Here is a 19,312-nt window from a genome sequence, read left to right on the forward strand (position 1 = left end):
CTTACAAACATTTTGAGGCTTTCTTTATGGCCTAAAATGTGGTGTATCTTAAAGGATGTTTCTTGTGCACTTGAGAAGAATGTGTATTCTATTTTTTCATAGAGTGTTCTATGGATTTTGAGGTTTAAAGTTTTTTGAGGTTTAAAGTGGGTTTGAAGTTTTTAGTTCTTCTATTACCTTGTGGAACATCTGTGTAGTTGTTCTATCCATTATTGGAAGTGGGGTATTGTCATCTCGATCAGCTGTTATTATTGAGTTTCTATTTGTCCCTTCAGTTTTATCAGTTTCGCTTCATGTATTTTGGGGCTCTGTTCTTAGATGGATATCCTAATGGATTAACCTTTCAATCCTTATAAAATGTCCCATTTTTTAAAAAGTCCCTTTGTCACAAAGAATCGGACACGACTGAGCGACTAAACTGAACTGAACTGAACAATATTTTTAAGTCTATTGTGTCCAGCTTTCTTATGATTGCTGTTTGCACACATATCTTTTTTCATTCTTTTATTTTCATTATTTGTATCTCTAAATCGGAAGTGTGTCTCCTGTGGTCACCATGTAATTGGATCTTTTTTTAAAAAAAAATCTAATCTGTCAATCTCCACCTTTTGATTGGATTGTTTAATCCATTCACATTTATTATTATTGGTATGCTTGGATTTATGTTTGCTTTTTAATTTTTGTTTTCTGTATGTTCCATCTCTTTTTTCACACTGTTCCTCTTTTATTGCTTTCTTTTGCATTAAATGAATATTTTCTTATGTAAAATTTTAATTCCATTAAGTTTTTCACTGTGTGTTTTTGTTATGTTCCTTGTAGATGCACTAGAACTTAACATACGGACAGCAGCCCACCAGGCTCCTCTGTCCACAGGATTCTCCAGGCAAGCACACTGGAGTGGGTTGCCATTTCCTTCTCCATTAACTAATTAGATTTAAATTTATTATAATTTAATTCCAGTAAGATGTAGAAATATATAGCTATTTCTTTTCCCCCCATTTCGTGCTGATAAGTTGGTGCAAAAGTAATTGCAGTTCTTGCCCTGTTGAACTTTGCCCTTTGACATTGGAATACATTCGTAAATAAATGTGGCTATGTTATACATCATTTTAATGTGCATTTCTCTTTTTTGCTAATGATATATTACTTGCTGTTTATTTTATATTTATTTTAAACCATAGAGATTATATTAGACAAAAAGCAAATTCAGGGCATTTTCTTATTTGAGTTCAAAATGGGTCGTAAAGCAGTAGAGACAACTTGCAACTTCAATAACGCATTTGGCCCAAGAGCTGCTAACAAACGTACAGTGCAGAGCCTTGAAGAGGAGGAGCAGAGTGGCCGGCCGTCAGAAGCTGAGAGTGACCAACTGAGAGCCATCACTGAAGCTGATTCTCTTACACCTACACCAGAAGTTGCCAAAGCACTCAAAGTTGACCATTCAATGGGTTGTTTGGCATTTGAAGCGAATTGGAAAGGTGAAAAAGCTCGATAAATAGGTACCTCGTGGCTGAGGTACAAATTCGTGGCTGAGCACAAATTAAAAGCATAGTCATTTTGAAGTGTTGTCTTCTCTTATTCTACACAACCACAACAAAGCATTTCTCAATCAGATTGTGACATGCAACAAAAAGGGAATTTTATACCACAACCAGCAATGACCAGCTCAGTGGCTGGACCAAGAAGAAACTCCAAAGCCCTTCCCAAAGCCAAACTTGCACCAAAAACAGGTCACGGTCACTGTTTGGTGGTCTGCTGCTGGTCTGATCCACTACAGCTCTCTGAATCCCAGTGACACCATTACATCTGAGAAGTATGCTCAGCAAATCAATGAGATATGCTGAAAACTGCAACCCCTGCAGCCGGCATTGGTCAACAGAAAGGGCCAGATTCTTCTCCACAACAAATCTGACCTCATGTCACAACAACCAACACTTCAAAAGTTGAACAAATGGCACTACCAAGTTTTGGCTCATCTGCCATATTCACCTGCCCTCTTGCCAACCAACCAATTACTACTTCTTCAGGCATATTGGCAACTTTTTGCAAGGAAAATGCTTCCACAACCACTGGGATGAAGAAAATGCATGGATTTTTATGCCACAGGAATAAACAAACACTTCTCATTGGCAAAAATGTGTTGATTGTAATGATTCCTATTTTGATTAATAAAGATGTGTTATAATGAGCCTAGTTACAGTGATTTAAAATTCATGGTCCAAAACTGCAATTATGTTTGCACCAACCTAATATTGTTAAACATATTACATCTATATACATTACAAATTCAAAAAATACACTGTTATAATTGTTACTTTATATAGATTTATGCCTTATAAAGAAACTGAGAGGAAAGTATATATAAAGTTTGCTATACTAACCTCCTTGTTTACCATTTCTAGTTCTCTTCCTTTGCTTCTGTGGAATTGAGTTATCATCTGGTGTCATTTCCTTACTCCAAGGCAGCTTTGCTCCCATTATATCTTCTGTGCTGTTGTTGTCAAATATTTTACATTTTTATATGCTATAGGCCCAATAATAAAATTTACATATATATTTCATATATATATACACACATACACACACACAAACACACACAATTGCTTTTTAAAATTAGTTAAGAGGAGCAAGGAAAACAAGCATTTATGCTGTCTTTCATCATTACTTGACATATACTGGTGCTATTTATCTTTTCATGTGGACTTCAGTTACATTCTGAGAACATTTGCTCTTAGCCTAAAGAACTTCTTTCCATACTTCTTAGCAAGTGGCTCTTTGAGCAGCAATTCTCTCCGTTTTTGTTTACCTAGAAACCTCTACATTATGTCTTCACTTTTGAAAGATAGTTTTTTAAAAAGTATTATTTATTTTTGTTATTTAGCTGTGCCAGGTCTTAGTTGTGGCATTCATAATCTCTTTAGTTGTGGCATGCAAACTTTCAGCTGCAGCATGTGGGATCTGGTTTGTTGTTGTTGTTGTTAATATTTATTTATTTGGCTGGGCCAGGTTTTAGCTGCAAAGGTCTTTGATCTTTGCTTTGACCCACAAGTTCCCTTAGTGTGGTGTGCGGGACCTTCGTTTTATTTAATATGAATTGATTGATTGATGCACGTATTTGGCTGCGTGGAATGTTGGATGCGTCCCTTGGGATCTTCCATTTCAGTGCGTGAACTCTCTAGTTGTGATGCATGGGCTCAGTAGTTGCAGCACCAGGCATAGTTGACCAACAGCAATGTGGGATCTTAACTCCTTGACCGGGGACCAAACCCAAGTCCCTCACATTGCAAGGCAAATTCTCAACCACTGGACCACCAGGGAAGTCCCTGGGATCTAGTTCTTGCTTAACAGTGTTTTTCCCAGCACTTGGAATAGGCTATCCTGCCGCCTTCCGGTCCCCATTGTTTCTGATGAGGAGTCAATTGTTAATCCTTTGGGGTCTCCTTTTATGTGATTTTTCTCATGCTCTTTCAAAGTTTTCTCTTTGTCTTTTCGCATTTTTACTGTGATGTGCCTGGGTCAGGATCTCTTTGCTTTGTGTTCATTCTGCTTGGAGTCTATTGAGCTTAGATTTCTTTGTTTTTCATCAAATTTGGGTAGTTTTCAGCTTTAAAAAAATTTTTTTTCCTACTTCTCCTCCCCTTCTGGTATTTCCAGTACATGTATGTTGATGAGCTTATGGTGTCCCATATTTCTCTGAGGCCCTATTCATTTCTTTTATTGTCATAAAATATACATAAAATTTACCATTCTAGCCATCTTTAACTGTACAGTTTAGTGGCATTGTGTATATACACAATGTTATACAACCATCACTGCTATCCACTTATCAGTCCAGACAGAAACTCTTTACTCATTAAAAAATAACTCCCCATTCTTCTCTTCCTTTGCCTCTGTTAACTTCTATTATTTTTTATGTCAACATCTGGTCAACTTTTAAACTTTAACCATAGCAGCTCCCTTTTTAGTCAGACTTTCACACAGGGAAGGAGGGGAAATTCTTTTCCTTAAATATATAATTTGACAAAATAATTGCCTAGGGGAAAAAAAAAAAACCAGACAAATATAAGCCAGTGGCCACTGGGAATGGTGGTGATTCATCTCACCAGGAACTCCAGAACATCTTTGTTTATCAGTAGGACAAATCTCACCTTAAATTAGAAAAGGTTATATAAAGTTAGTTGACTCCCTTACCTGACCACACAGCATAGATGAACGGTTTCAAGGGCAAGCCCAGGGAAAGGAATGGTGCCTGAGTACATTGTCTGCTCTTGTTGCCAAAGATTATGAACCTCAAAATTTGTGGTTTTAAGGAGTTACTGCTTATATCAGTTGTTTTCCGTAAGAAGATAAGATGATGAAAAGAGTTTTTTGCACAAGACTTTACATGTTTTTCAAATAATAGGTTGGCTGGCTATGAAGAGAAGCTCCTATTATAATCAAAGTCATTTCAAAACATGTCACCAGAAATGAATTCAAAAATTATTAGAGCAGGAACTTCGCTGGTGGTCTGGTGGCTAAGAATCCACTTTCTAATGCAGGGGCCTTGGGTTTGATGCCAAAGAGCAACTAAGTCCAAGAGCCACAACTTATAGAGCACCTGTGCCACAGTGAAAGATCCTGCATGATGGAATAAAGATCCTGCATGCCACAACTGAGGCCCGCTGCAGCCAAATACATACACACATATATACATACGTACATACAATAATCTGGGGCAGGAGGGCTATTTTAAAAAGGTTTTTAAAATTATTTAATTGGAGGCTAATTAGTTTACAATATTGTGGTGGCTTTTGCCATACGTTGACATGAATCAGCCACAGGTGTACATGTGCCCCCCCCCATCCCAAACCCCCCTCCCATCCCTCTGTGCTGTCCCAGGGCACCTGTTTCATGTATTGGACTTAGACTGGTCATCTATTTCACATACAGTAATATGCATGTTTCAATGCTATTCTCTCAAATCATCCTGCCCTTGCCTTCTCCCACAGAGTCCAAAAGTCTGTTGTTTATTCCTGTGTCTCTTTTGCTGTCTTGCACATAGGGTCATCGTTACCATCTTTCTAAATTTCATATATATGCATTAATATAGTGTGTTGGTGTTTTTCTTTCTGACTTACTTCACTCTGTGTAATAGCCTCCAGTTTCATCCACCTCGTTAGAATTCAAATGTGTTCTTTTTAATAGCTAAGTAATATTCCATTGTGTGTATGTACCACAACTTTCCTATCCATTTGTCTGTTGATGGATATCTAGGTTGCTTCCAGGTCCTGGCTATTGTAAACACTGCTGCGATGAACATTGAGGCACACATGTCTCTTTCAATTCTGGTTTCCTCGGTGTGTATGCCCAGCAGTGGGATTGCTGGGTCATATGGCAGTTCTATTTCCAATTTTTTAAGGAATCTCCTCACTGTTCTCCATAGTGGCTGTACTAGTTTGCATTTCCACCAAAAGTGTAAGACGGTTCCCTTTTCTCAACACCTTCTCCAGCATTTATTGTTTGTAGATGGTATCTCATTGTGGTTTTGATTTGCATTTCTCTAGTAATGAGTGATGTTGAGCATCTTTTCCTGTGTTTGTTAGCCATCTGTATGTCTTCTTTGGAGAAATGTCTGTTTAGCTCTTTGGCCCATTTTTTGATTGGGTCATTCATTTTTCTGGTATTGAGCTATATGAGCTACTTGTATATTTTGGAAACTAATTCTTTGTCAGTTGCTTCATTTGCTATTATTTTCTTCCACTCTGAAAGCTGTCTTTTCACCTTGCTTATAGTTTCCTTCATTGTGCAAAAGCTTTTAAGTTTAATTAGGTCCCATTTGTTTATTTTTGCTTTTATTTCCATTACTCTGGGAGGTGGGTCATAAAGGATCTTGCTGTGATTTATGTCAGAGAGTGTTCTGCCTATGTTTTCCTCTAGGAGTTTTATAGTTTCTGGTCTTACATTTAGATTTTTAATCCATTTGAGTTTATTTTTGTGTATGGTATTAGAAACTGTTCTAGTTTCATTCTTTTGCAGGCGGTTGACCAGTTTTCCCAGGACCACTTGTTAAAGAGATTGTCTTTTCTCCATTGTAAATGCAGAAAGATCTTTCATGATGCAATAAAGATCCTGCATGCCACAACTAAGACCCAATGCAGCCAAATACATACATACATATATACATACATACATACATATATACATACATACATACATACATACATAAAATAATCTGGGGCAGGAGGGCTATATTAAAAAGTTTTTTAAAAATTATTAGAGCACTTTTACCCCCTGAGCCTGATAGGTATGGGTAACTAGCATCCTTTTGAGGACTGAGGGACGGTATGTTGCTGCTGCTGCTGCTGCTGCTAAATTGCTTCAGTCATGTCCGACTCTGTGCGACCCCATAGACGGCAGCCCACCAGGCTCTGCCGTCCCTGGGACTCTCCAGGCAAGAACACTGGAGTGGGTTGCCATTTCCTTCTCTCTAAATGTTTAATGTAAAGAATCTTTTTTTAGTAAGAGCAGCTAACCCTAACCTATTTATTTTTCTGGGCTCCCAAATCACTGCAGATGGTGACTGCAGCCATGAAATTAAAAGACGCTTACTCCTTGGAAGGAAAGTTATGACCAACCTAGACAGTATATTAAAAAGCAGAGACATTACTTTGCCAACAAAGGTCCATCTAGTCAAGGCTATGGTTTTTCCAGTGGTCATGTATGGATGTAAGAGTTAGACTATAAAGAAAGCTGAGTGCTGAAGAACTGATGCTTTTGAACTGTGGTGTTGGAGAAGACTCTTGAGAGTCCCTTGGACTGCAAGGAGATCCAACCAGTCCATCCTAAAGGAGATCAGTCCTGGGTGTTCATTGGAAGGACTGATGCTGAGGCTGAAACTCCAATACTTTGGCCACCTAATGCAAAGAGCTGATTCATTTGAAGAGACCCTGATGCTGGGAAAGATTGAGGGCAGGAGGAGAAGGGGACGACAGAGGATGAGATGGCTGGATGGCATCACCGACTCGATAGACATGGGTTTGGGTGAACTCCGGGAGTTGGTGATAGACAGGGAGGCCTGGTGTGCTGTGGTTCATGGGGTCGCAAAGAGTCGGACAGAACTGAGTGACCGAACTGAACTGAACTGAAACTTGATCTTTATTCTTTGTTCTTGACTTAGAGCTCCTAAATGGCTTGGAATTCCTTGAGTCATCCTGTGTATTTTTTTTTTTTTCCTAAATGAAGTGTTTCTTGGCAGGGCTGTAGATGGCTTCAGGATGGGCCTTGTCACCAGAAAGTCCAGGGCATGATTAGAGAGTTAGAATTTTCAGCCTTAATCCCTGGTCAGGGAACTAAGATCCCACATGCCACAGAGCAACTAAGCTGAACGCACCTCAATGAAAGAGTCTGAGTACTCTAGAGCCTATGCTTGGCAACAGGAGAAACCCCCACAAGCCACAACGAAGACCCAGAGCACCCCAAAAAAGAGAAAAGTAAAGCACTTTCCTGAGTTCTGTGAGTTATTCTAGCAAATTATCAAACCGGAGGAGGGGCTATGGAACCCCCAACGTATAGCTGGGCTTGGTCAAATATTCATGAGGCCCAGGACTTGCGATTGACATCTGAAATGGAGGACCACTGAGGGGACTGAAACTTTAAATATGTGGAATCTGATGCTAATTCTCAGTAGGTCGTGTCAGCAAGTTGAAGAAATGATGTTGGAAAAGACACCATCTCTTTCATGTCAGGAGAGAAAAAAAAAAAAGCCTCTCATTTGGTGTCAGAAGTGCTGTGGCTAAGAACAGTAAAGAAGCTCCTTTACACATCTGCCAGAAGAAATAATTTCTGTATGTTCATGTTCAGGCTCTGTACATTTTATGGGCAATAATGTATAAACTCTTTTCTCTTTTTCTTTCTTCCTATTTCCGCCCCCTCCCCCAACCCTCTGAAATGGTCTGTACCAATTCTAATGCTTCTCCAGGCATCAGTGGACCAGAAACACAGTATTTTTAGGAAGGCATGAGCCTTTTATGGTTTTATTTTGGACATGCCTTATATCAATAAAATCTAGAAAACAGTCTCTGTTTTCTAGAATATTCAAAGCATTGAAAAGCTCTAAGTCCCCTGTATATTTATTACAAATATACAAAGCAGTCACTCAGCCTGCAAAATCCAGACTTGGAAAGAATGAAAGCTACACACCATTTCCTCCACTAATGGGTATGGTTGGCAACTACTTCACCCTGTGAACTGTTCTGTCACAGGTTCATGGTGTTCACAGGGTCTTGCGCCCTGCCTTCCTCATAGTGCAAGTCCCTTCCAGATCTTTCCCTTTTCCACTAGGGATTTGGAGCCAGATAGCCTTGGTTCCTTCTTGAAAGTGAAAGTGGAAGTCACTCAGTCGTGTCCGACTCTTTGCGACCCCATGGACTATACAGTCCATGGAATTCTCTAGACCAGAATACTGGAGTGGGTAGCCGTTTCCTTCTCCAGGGGATCTTCCCAACCCAGGGGTTGAACCCAGGTCTCCCACACTGCAGGTGGATTCTTTACCAGCTGAGCTACCAGGGAAGACCAAGAATACTGGAGTGGGTAGCCTATCCCTTCTCCAGCAGATCTTCTCAGCAGATCTTCCCAACAGATCTTCCAGGAATCAAAGGGAGTAGATCTTCCAGGAACTGAACCAGGGTCTCCTGCATTGCAGGCAGATTCTTTGCCAGCTGAGCTACTGACATTGTGTAAGCTGTGTGAGCTAAGACACACCACTTACTCGTTCTGGGCATCAGCTTCCTCATACAAAACACCATGGGGAACGCGTGACGTATCTGTCATCAGGGAATCTGAAGTCCAGGACGTCTCTTTCTAGTCTTTGCCCTTTGCCCCTCTTCCAAGTCATGATGTTCGTTTCTCATCAACCAGAGACACTGGAGGATACAAGAGTCATCAGACCGCAACTGCTTTTAGAGGAGCTGGACGTGGAAGAGCGCTGACAGGGGCAGATAACATGTTTTCTTTCATAGCTGCCCCTTACACTGTTCTGCTGAATTCTGACTCACATAAGACTCGGGCAGAGCCCAGAGCCTTTCAGTTTCTCTTGGTCACTAATAAATTGATTCCCTTTATTTGGGTGTTTAAAACTCCAGTCTGATCCAGGTAAACATGATATTGTCTCACTAGACTAAAAGCTTCTTTCCTCTTTCTACTGGTCAGACCTGATTTAGGCTTAGATGTGTACAGAGGAGAAAGGCAGGGAGGAGGATATTTCTTCCTGGCTTTTCCTCTACTCCCCCTTGCAGGATTCTTGCCATCTAACCTGGGGGAGAGGAGGGAGAGGAGGGTGAGGAAGTTGGGAGAAGGCGAGGGGGTGATAGGCAGGTTGTTTTTAAAAGGACAGAGTCCCACACTACTGGTTGTTTTCTTCTGCCATGCCAGCAACCATGAAGGTGCAGATCCAGCCCTTGTCAAATGTTATACTCTGACCCATTTCACCTGATTTCCCTGCTGGCAAAGCCACTACCTGCACAGACCTTCTGTCCATGGACAGCTCCTAAGCACCTCTAACCTTTAGGTATTGTCAGTCCCGAGGCAGGGACTAGCCCTTGTGTGTCCCCAGACACAAAAGTCAAGCTCTAGAGTCAGTTTCATGAAACCCTCCTCACTTGGCCAGGATTTACAAAGTGACAACAGTTTTTTTCAGCAGAGCGTGAGGTTGGTTCGTGCACCAGAGAAGAGAAGCCCAGCCCACCACCGATAACTCACTCAAAAGAAATTTAAGAAGTTCTATTACTTTTTAAAAATTTTATTTACTTGATTAAGCTGGGTCATAGTTGTGTCACTATGTGGAATCTTCCCCGACCAGGGATTGAACCTGGGCCCCTGCACTGGACCACAGAACGATCCAAGGAATCCTCTCTATCACCTTTTGTGATTATTCTCTTTGCTTCTTACAGACACTTGGTGGGGCGGGGGGGCGGGGGGGGGAGGTGATAAGCTAATAATAGCAAAATTTACCCTCTGCAGGCATTCGTTTCCTCATATATAACAACATGGGGAGCATGTGATATATCTCTTATCAGAAATCTGAAGTCCAGGACATTCCTTTCTTATCTCTGCACTTTGCATCATCTTTGAGCATGACTGACATGGAGCACTCTGTCATGACTGACAGATTGTGGTCCACTGGAGAAGGGAATGGCAGACCACTTCAGATTCTTGCTTTGAGAACCCCATGAACAGTATGAAAAGGCAAAATGATAGGATACTCAAAGAGGAACTCCCCAGGTCAGTAGGTGCCCAACATGCTACTGGAGATCAGTGGAGAAATAATTCGAGAAAGAATGAAGGGATGGAGCCAAAGCAAAAACAACACCCAATTGTGGATGTGACTGGTGATAGAAGCAAGGTCCGATGCTGTAAAGAGCAATATTGCATAGGAACCTGGAATGTCAGGTCCATGAATCAAGGCAAATTGGAAGTGGTCATACAAGAGAGGGCAAGAGTGAACATCGAAATTCTAGGAATCAGTGAACTAAAATGGACTGGAATGGTTGAATTTAACTCAGATGACCATTATGTCTACTACTGCGGGCAGGAATCCCTCAGAAGAAATGGAGTAGCCATTATGGTCAACAAAAGAGTTCAAAATGCAGTACTTGGACGCAATCTCAAAAACAACAGAATGATCTCTGTTTGTTTCCAAGCCAAACCATTCAATATCACAGTAATCCAAGTCTATGCCCCAACCAGTAACGCTGAAGAAGCTGAAGCTGAACGGTTCTATGAAGACCTACAAGACGTTTTAGAACTAACACCCAAAAAAGATGTCCTTTTCATTATAGGGGACTGGAATACAAAAGTAGGAAGTCAAGAAACACCTGGAATAACAGGCAAATTTGGCCTTGGAATGCGGAATGAAGCAGGGCAAAGACTAATAGAGTTTTGCCAAGAAAATGCACTGGTCATAGCAAACACCCTCTTCCAGCAACACAAGAGAAGACTCTACGCATGGACATCACCAGATGGTCAACACCGAAATCAGATTGATTATATTATTTGCAGCCAAAGATGTAGAAGCTCTATATAGTCAACAAAAACAAGACCAGGAGCTGACTGTGGCTGAGATCACGAACTCTTTATTACCAAATTCAGACTTAAATTGAAGAAAGTAGGGAAAACCGCTAGACCATTCAGCTATGATCTAAATCAAATCCCTTATGATTATACAGTGGAAGTGAGAAATAGATTTAAGTGCCTAGATCTGATAGATAGAGTGCCTGATGAACTATGGAATGAGGTTCGTGACATTGTACAGGAGACAGGGATCAAGACCATCCCCATGGAAAAGAAATGCAAAAAGCAAAATGGCTGTCTGGGGAGGCCTCACAAATAGCTGTGAAAAGAAGAGAGGCGAAAAACAAAGGAGAAAAGGAAAGATATAAGCATCTGAATGCAGAGTTCCAGAGAATAGCAAGAAGAGATAAGAAAGCCTTCTTCAGCGATCAATGCAAAGAAATAGAGGAAAAGAACAGAATGAGGAAAGACTAGAGATCTCTTCAAGAAAATTAGAGATACCAAGGGAACATTTCATGCAAAGACACGCTCAATAAAGGACAGAAATGGTATGGACCTAACAGAAGCAGAAGATATTAAGAAGAATACAAGAAGAATACACAGAAGAACTGTATAGAAAAGATCTTCACAACCTGGATAATCACGATGGTGTGATCACTCATCTAGAGCCAGATATCCTGGAATATGAAGTCAAGTGGGCCTTAGAAAGCATCACTACGAACAAAGCTAGTGGAGGTAATGGAATTCCAGTTGAGCTGTTTCAAATCCTGAAAGATGATGCTGTGAAAGTGCTGCACTCAATATGCCAGCAAATTTGGAAAACTCAGCAGTGGCCACAGGACTGGAAAAGGTCAGTTTTCATTCCAATTCCAAAGAAAGGCAATGCAAAAGAATGCTGAGACTACTGCACAACTGCACTCATCTCACATGCTAGTAAAGTAATGCTCAAAACTCTCCACGCCAGGCTTCAGCAATACATGAACCATGAACTTCCTGATGTTCAAGCTGGTTTTAGAAAAGGCAGAGGAACCAGAGATCATATTGCCAACATCTGCTGGATCATGGAAAAAGCAAGAGAGTTCCAGAAAAACATCTATTTCTGCTTTATTGACTATGCCAAAGCCTTTGACTGTGTGGATCACAATAAACTGTGGAAAATTCTAAAAGAGATGGAATATCAGATTACCTGACCTGCCTCTTGAGAAATCTGTATGCAGGTCAGGAAGCAACAGTTAGTACTGGACATGGAACAACAGACTGGTTCCAAATAGGAAAAGGAGTACGTCAAGGCTGTATATTGTCACCCTGCTTATTTAACTTATATGCAGAGTACATCATGAGAAACGCTGGACTGGAAGCAACACAAGGTGGAATCAAGATTTCCTGGAAAAGTATCAATAACTTCAGATATGCAGATGACACCACCCTTATGTCAGAAAGTGAAGAGGAACTATAAAGCCTCTTGATGAAAGTGAATGTGGAGAGTGAAAAAGTTGGCTTAAAGCTCAACATTCAGAAAACTAAGATCATGGCATCTGGTCCCATCACTTCATGAGAAATAGATGGGGAAACAGTGGAAACAGTGTCAGACTTTATTTTGGGGGGGCTCCAAAATCACTGCAGATGGTGACTGCAGTCATGAAATTAAAAGATGCTTGCTCTTTGGAAGAAAAGTTATGAACAACCTAGATAGTATATTCAAAAGCAGAGACATTACTTTGCCGACTAAGGTCTGTCTAGTCAAGGCTATGGTTTTTCCAGTAGTCATGTATGGATGTGAGAGTTGGACTGTGAAGAAGGCTGAGCGCCGAAGAATTGATGCTTTTGAACTGTGGTGTTGAAGAAGACTCTTGAGAGTCCCTTGGACTGCAAGGACATCCAACCAGTCCATTCTGAAGGAAATTAACCCTGGGATTTCTTTGGAAGGAATGATGCTGAAGCTGAAACTCTAGTACTTTGGCCACCTCATGCGAAGAGTTGACTCACTGGAGAAGACTCTGATGCTGGCAGGGATTGAGGGCAGGAGGAGAAGGGGATGACAGAGGATGAGATGGCTGGATGGTATCACTGACTCGATGGACGTGAGTCTGAGTGAACTCCAGCAGTTGGTGATGGACAGGGAGGCCTGGCGTGCTGCGATTCATGGGGTCGCAAAAAGTCAGACACGACTGAGCGACTGAACTGAACTGAATTGACATGGAGCACCTGACCCTCTCCTGTTCACAGTTTTGAAGCCTCTGAGAAAGCACCTAAACAAAAGGAAAAGTCTAATTTGTATTCAACATTAATATACTTAGGATTATGCTTTTAAACTTGTTGCCTGAGAAGGTTCTCACAAAATCGATCACATGTTCCACAAGTTTGAATTCCTCTCTCTGATCCTATGTCTGCGGATGAGCAGAGACTCCACACAGATTTCTGCATGCACTGCAAATGCATGTGTATTTTTCTTGGCACTAGACTATCAAGGAGTGGAGGCGTCTGGCCACTTTCAGCAGAAGCAAGTGAAAGTCTGCTTGTGTGCGAGGAAGAGCCATGCTTGCAGGGCTTTCCCATAGATTGCCTCCTGACACACTGATGTTTTACTATAGTTTACAGTCTGTGTCTCTTCAATACCTCTAGGGTTGACAGAAAGTAAATACATTTGGGAAATACAATGACCTTTCCCCCCAGGCTATTCCTTCAGCAGTTGTGCCACAAGAGTAGCTTCTTCTGAAGTGTTTTGCTACAGAAAAGTATCACTTTACCTATTTTCCAAATAGTGTCATAGGTGAAAGAAGATGCAAGCAACTCTATTCTGTGTGTTCTGTGCATGAACCCCTCGTAGAAGTGAAGTCGCTCAGTTGTGTCCGACTCTTTGCAACCCCATGGACTCTAGCCTACCAGGCTCCTCTGTCCATGGGATTTTCCAGGCAATATTACTGGAGTGGATTGCCATTTCCTTCTTCAGGGTATCTTCCCCACCCAGGGATCAAACCCAGGTCTCCCGCACTGTAGACAGACACTTTACCATCTGAGCCATCAAGGAAGTCCACACAAAGACCAACCCGAGGGACTTCCCTGGTGATTTGGTGGTTTGGACTCCATGCTTGCAATGCAGGGGACCTGGGTTCAATCCCTGGTCAGAGAACTAGGTCCCACATGGCTCAACTAAAGACAAAGACTTTTCTTTTTAAAAGAAAAAGACCAACCCGAACAGGTTTTACACTTTTCTTAACTGAAAGCTCACTCGCATTGCTGAATCAAAGTTTATGCTAAAACATTTTTCAGACTCACTTTGGAGAGATTAGCAGCAGATGACAGATTGGTGCCTGTATTAGTTTCTGCTGCACACTTATTGACTGGGAAACTTAACAGAAATTTACTATCTCACAGTTCTACAGGCTAACACCATGAGATCAAGCTGTTGGCAAGGCTTATTCCTTTTGCTGTGATGGAAGGATTTGCTCTAGAACTCTATCCTCAGTTGTATACGTCCATCTTCACAGTCACATGGCATTTGCCCTGTACCTGCTCATTTTTCTTCATTAAAAAAACAAACAAACAAACACCTCTGTTCTTCGGGTCGTATCTTCTCTGTCTATATATTCAACAGATTTTTCTCCTGTCAGTTGAAATCTACTGTTGAGCCTGTTTAGTGCAGTTTTCATTTTAGGTCTTCAAATTTTCAGCTTCAGACTTTCCCTTTAGTTCTTTTTTTTATAATTTCTATCTCTTCATTTATATTCTCTACATGAGATATTTTCATCACACCTTTCTTTACCTCTCTAAGCACAGTTTTCTTTAGTTGATTAAGCATATTTATTGTCACAGCTGTGAAGTGTTGTTCAGTCTGGACCCTCTCACAAACAATTTCTGTCATTTGCTTTTTCCCCTTGTATGGATGATACTCACTTTTCTCTTTCTTTGCATGTCTTTTTTTTTTTTTAATCCTGAAAAACAGACAGCTTGCGTAATAAATTGTAGGAACTCTCAATACATATTTCTCCTCCCCCTATCCCTCAGAGATTGTTGTGGTAGCTGTTTGTTTGTTAAGTGAATTCGTTGGACTTTTTCTTTTTTAAAATATTTATTTATTTGGCTGCACCAGGTCTTGGTTGCAGCACTTGGGATATTTTAGTTGTAGCTGTGGCATTAGAACTCTTAGTTACAGCATGTGGGACCTAATTCCCGGATGGGATGGAACTCAGGTCCCCTGCTTTGGGAACGCAGGGAAGTCCCTTGGCTGGGCTATTTCAGTAAATTCTATTTCTCTATCATTGTGAAGGCCTTAATGTTGCTCACCATGGGGCATTGCCCTGAGGCTGTGCAGTCACTCAGTGGTTAGCAAGGTACTTTTTAAAAAATTATTTTTTTCATTTCTGGCTGCACTGGGTCTTCATTGCTGTGTGTGGGCTTTCTCCAGTTGCAGCGAGCAGGGGCTACTCTGCTGTGGTGTACAGGCTTCGCCTTGCTGTGGTTTCTCTTGTTGCAGAGCATGGGCTCAGTAATTGTGGCACATGGGCTTAGTTGCTCCATGGTATGTGGGATCTTCCCGAACCAGGGACCGAACCCATGTTTCCTGCATTGGCAGGTGAATTCTTATCCACTCTTCCACCAGGGACATCCAGCAGGGCACCTTTTGATTATACCTTTCCCTGATGTGTTGGCTACTTCTTTTGGTATTACACCCAGCTGTTAGGTTTCTCCAGTTGCTGGCTGATAACTCTATTATTATTGACAATGTCCTCAAGCATAAGTTGCTCCACAATCTGTTCCAGTTAAATGTGAGGCCCTTTCCAGGGATACAAACGAGTTGATGTGAGGATGATTGAGAGCCCAGTATCCTCAGTCTGCCACAGCTTTTGTAGAGCTCCCCACTCCATGAGATGACAAGTGGATGAATGGACTCTTGACTTTCTGGCTTCATTTCTCCTGGAATTTAGCCTCTGCAACATGGAACTGTGGTGAGGGAGTTGAGGTGGAAGCATGAGAAATGCTGGTAACCTGTCCCTCTTAGGAAGACACCATAGCCCTTTACTGGGAGCTGGGGAATAGGGAACCTTATCTTCTTGGCCACAGCTGCCTGGAGAGGTGTATCTGTTATGTTGAGATTGGGTTGATGGGTGTAAAAGCAGGTCATCATTCAAGTGCTGTAGACATTTGCTATTTTTGCTGAAATTTAGTAGATCTTTTTAAATAAATATTTTATTTGCTGTATGTCGTTAGGACAATTTCCACAGACTTTAAATAGCTGTTGTTCTCTAAAATATCCACCAGTTGTAGTTGTTTGGCTGGGAGTGAGAACTTCTAAAATGGTATCTTACTGTAGATTTTAATTGCATGTCATTGATATAATAAGATTGAACATTTTCACTTCATCCTGGGTCATTTGTGTTAGTTTATGCCTGTTGGCCCTCAGATCCATTCCTCATGTTTTCCTGCAGTGCACTGTAGAGGGGCTCACTCCATGGGCTCCCACGTCAACTGGATTCTGGCTGAGCTTGGTTAATAGGAAACACTGAGGGGAGGACACTTGAAGGCAGAAGGGTGAAGCCAAGGAGCTCCCCCCTCCCTTCTCTACCCTGGGCTTTGCCTGCTGCGACTGTGGCTTGAGCTCTTCCCAGACATGCTCACTGCAATTTCAGCTTCCATTGGGTAGTATTCCCTTTTGGGGCCCTAGGACACTTTCCCCCACCTTTGTCTCCTTCCAGCTGAGGGAATGGGAGTAGTTTCCCACACTGTCCTCACTACTCCCTCTGCCTCCCAACTCCTCCATCACCTGTGTAACTCGTGACCTGTGTTAAATTCCCTCTGCTGTAAATACTTGACATGGTATCTGCATGTCAGCGTAGACTCTGATACAACACTAATGCTTCCTTTTCCGTTAAAGTCTTAGTTTTTACTTTTTTATCTTATAGTCTCCCCTCCTTTTTTTCTTTTTAATTCTTAAGAGTTCTTCATATATTTTATATTAAAGTATGTGTTTTATACTAGTCCTTTGTTATTTGTACGTGTTGGAAATCTCTCAGTTTATGGTTTGTCTTTTCACTCTTCATGATGACTTTTCTAAAATACTTTTATTTTATTATTTATTTTCGGCGGTCCTGGGTCTTCGTTGCTGTGCAGGCTTTGCTCGAGTTGCGGTGAGCAGGGGCTCCTATCTAATTGTGGTCCACGGGCTTCTCACTGCAGTAGCCTCTCCTGTTGTGGGCTCTAGCGCATGCGGACTTCAGCAATTGGGCACGTGGGCTTTGTAGCTTCAGCTCCCAGGCTTTAGAACACAAGGCTCGGTAGTTGTGGAGCATGGGCTTAGCTACTCCTCCGCATGTGGGATCTTCGAAGATCAGGAACCAAACCCCCATCGCCTGCACTGGCAGGCAGACTTCACCACAGAGCCACCGTGGAAGCCCTTCATGCTGACTTCTGATGAACAGTTTCTAGAGTTAATGACGTAGTCTACTTTTAAAATATGTTTTCTTGATGGTTTGTGCTTTTTGCATCTTCTTTTAAGAAATCACTTCCTAAACTTCCCTAAATATCTTCTATTCAAAATCTTCTCAGTTTAACCTTCCACTTTTAAGTCTATAAGATACACTGAACTAATTTTAGTATAAAATATGAGGTAAGTTCAATCTCATGTTTTCTCATATTGGTAACCAATTATCCCAGCACTATTTTTACTGAAAATCTTTCCTTTTCCTCATATTTCCTTATATTTCTATATACTGATAGGACTTATTTCTGTACCCTCTATTCTGTCTCATTATTATATTATTTATCCCTGAATTATTACTATGCTATCTATTATACTATACTATATCATTAATATGCTATCTTTAAACTATATATTAAAGCTTTATAAGAATTTTTCAGCTGGTGAACTAAGTTCTCTTACCTGTTCTTTTATAGATATGTTTTATCTATTCTTGACCCTTTTACTCTTCTACATAAATTTAATACAAATTTATCAAGTTCCACCAAAACCTAAATTTGAATAAAACTACACTGAATTTGTAGATCAATTGTAGGAGTGGGGATAATTGACATCTTTGTTGTATTTAGTCTTTCAATCTGTGAGCCTATTTCACAATTTGTCTTTAATGTCTTTCAATAAAATGTTAACATTTTCTTTTAAAGATCTTATACATCTTTTGTTAGACTTGCTTTTAGGTCCTTTTTTATGTTATAAATGTATCTTTCCTATTTGACTGCATTATTTAACTGGTTGTTACTGTTTATGAAAACGCAAAAGATTTGAAGGGAGTCAAAAGGTACAGGCTTCCAGTTATAAAAGAAATGTCATGGGAATATAATGATGACTATAGTTAATAATACTATAATGCATATTTGAAAAGTTGTTAAGGGAGCAAATCTTAAAAGTCCTCATCACAAGAAGAAAATTCTGTAATTATATATGCTGATGGATGCTAACTAGACCTATTGTGGTGATCATATTGCAATACATACAAATATCAAATCATCATGTTGTACACCTGAAACGAATATAATGTTACATGTCAGTTATACTTCAAAAACTGAAAGATTTTTGTACATTGATTTTCTATTTACCAGTTTTGATAAATTCTTCTGTTTGAATAACTCATTTCAACTGGTTTTTCTATATAGATGTTGCCAATAGACATGAGTTGTATGAAATCTTTTTTCTGCTTCTTTTGAGCTAATCATACAGTTTTCTCCTTTAATTTGCTTTTCTACTACTCTTGCATTCCAGGTAAGTTGAGAGAAGACAGGAAAAAGGCATGATTGTTAAGCATTTTTGGTATATCAGGGAGACTGAAGTCTCATAGGGAGGCCTTGCTTTCAGGATGATGGTTCAACAGAAGTTAGTAATCATTAAGGGAAATTCTAAATCCAATGGGCCCGAGGGCAAACACAGAATCTTGTACAAACAACACCTCAGAAATAAGGAAATCAGCTGAAATATCATAACTCCAAAAAAAGTGAAGTCCATAAGCCTTGTGGGGCTTCCCTGGTGGCACAGATGGTAAAGAATCCACCTGCAATGCAGGAGACCTGGGTTTGATCCCTGGTTGGGAAGATCCCCTGGAGAAGGGAACAGCTACCCATTCCAGTATTCTGACCTGGAAAATTCCATGGACAGAGGAGCCTGGAGGGCTATCATCCATGGGGTCACAAAGAGTTGGACATGACTTAGCAACTTTCACTTTCATAAACCTTGTGAAGGTTATGGTTGGAAGAAACTTGGAGCCTGGGAAGAAAGGCCTGATGCATTGACTCAGACTGGAAAGCATTGTGGAAATAA

Source organism: Ovis aries, chromosome 12, assembly GCF_016772045.2.
Source record: "Ovis aries strain OAR_USU_Benz2616 breed Rambouillet chromosome 12, ARS-UI_Ramb_v3.0, whole genome shotgun sequence".
In the NCBI taxonomy this organism is placed as follows: Eukaryota; Metazoa; Chordata; class Mammalia; order Artiodactyla; family Bovidae; genus Ovis; species Ovis aries.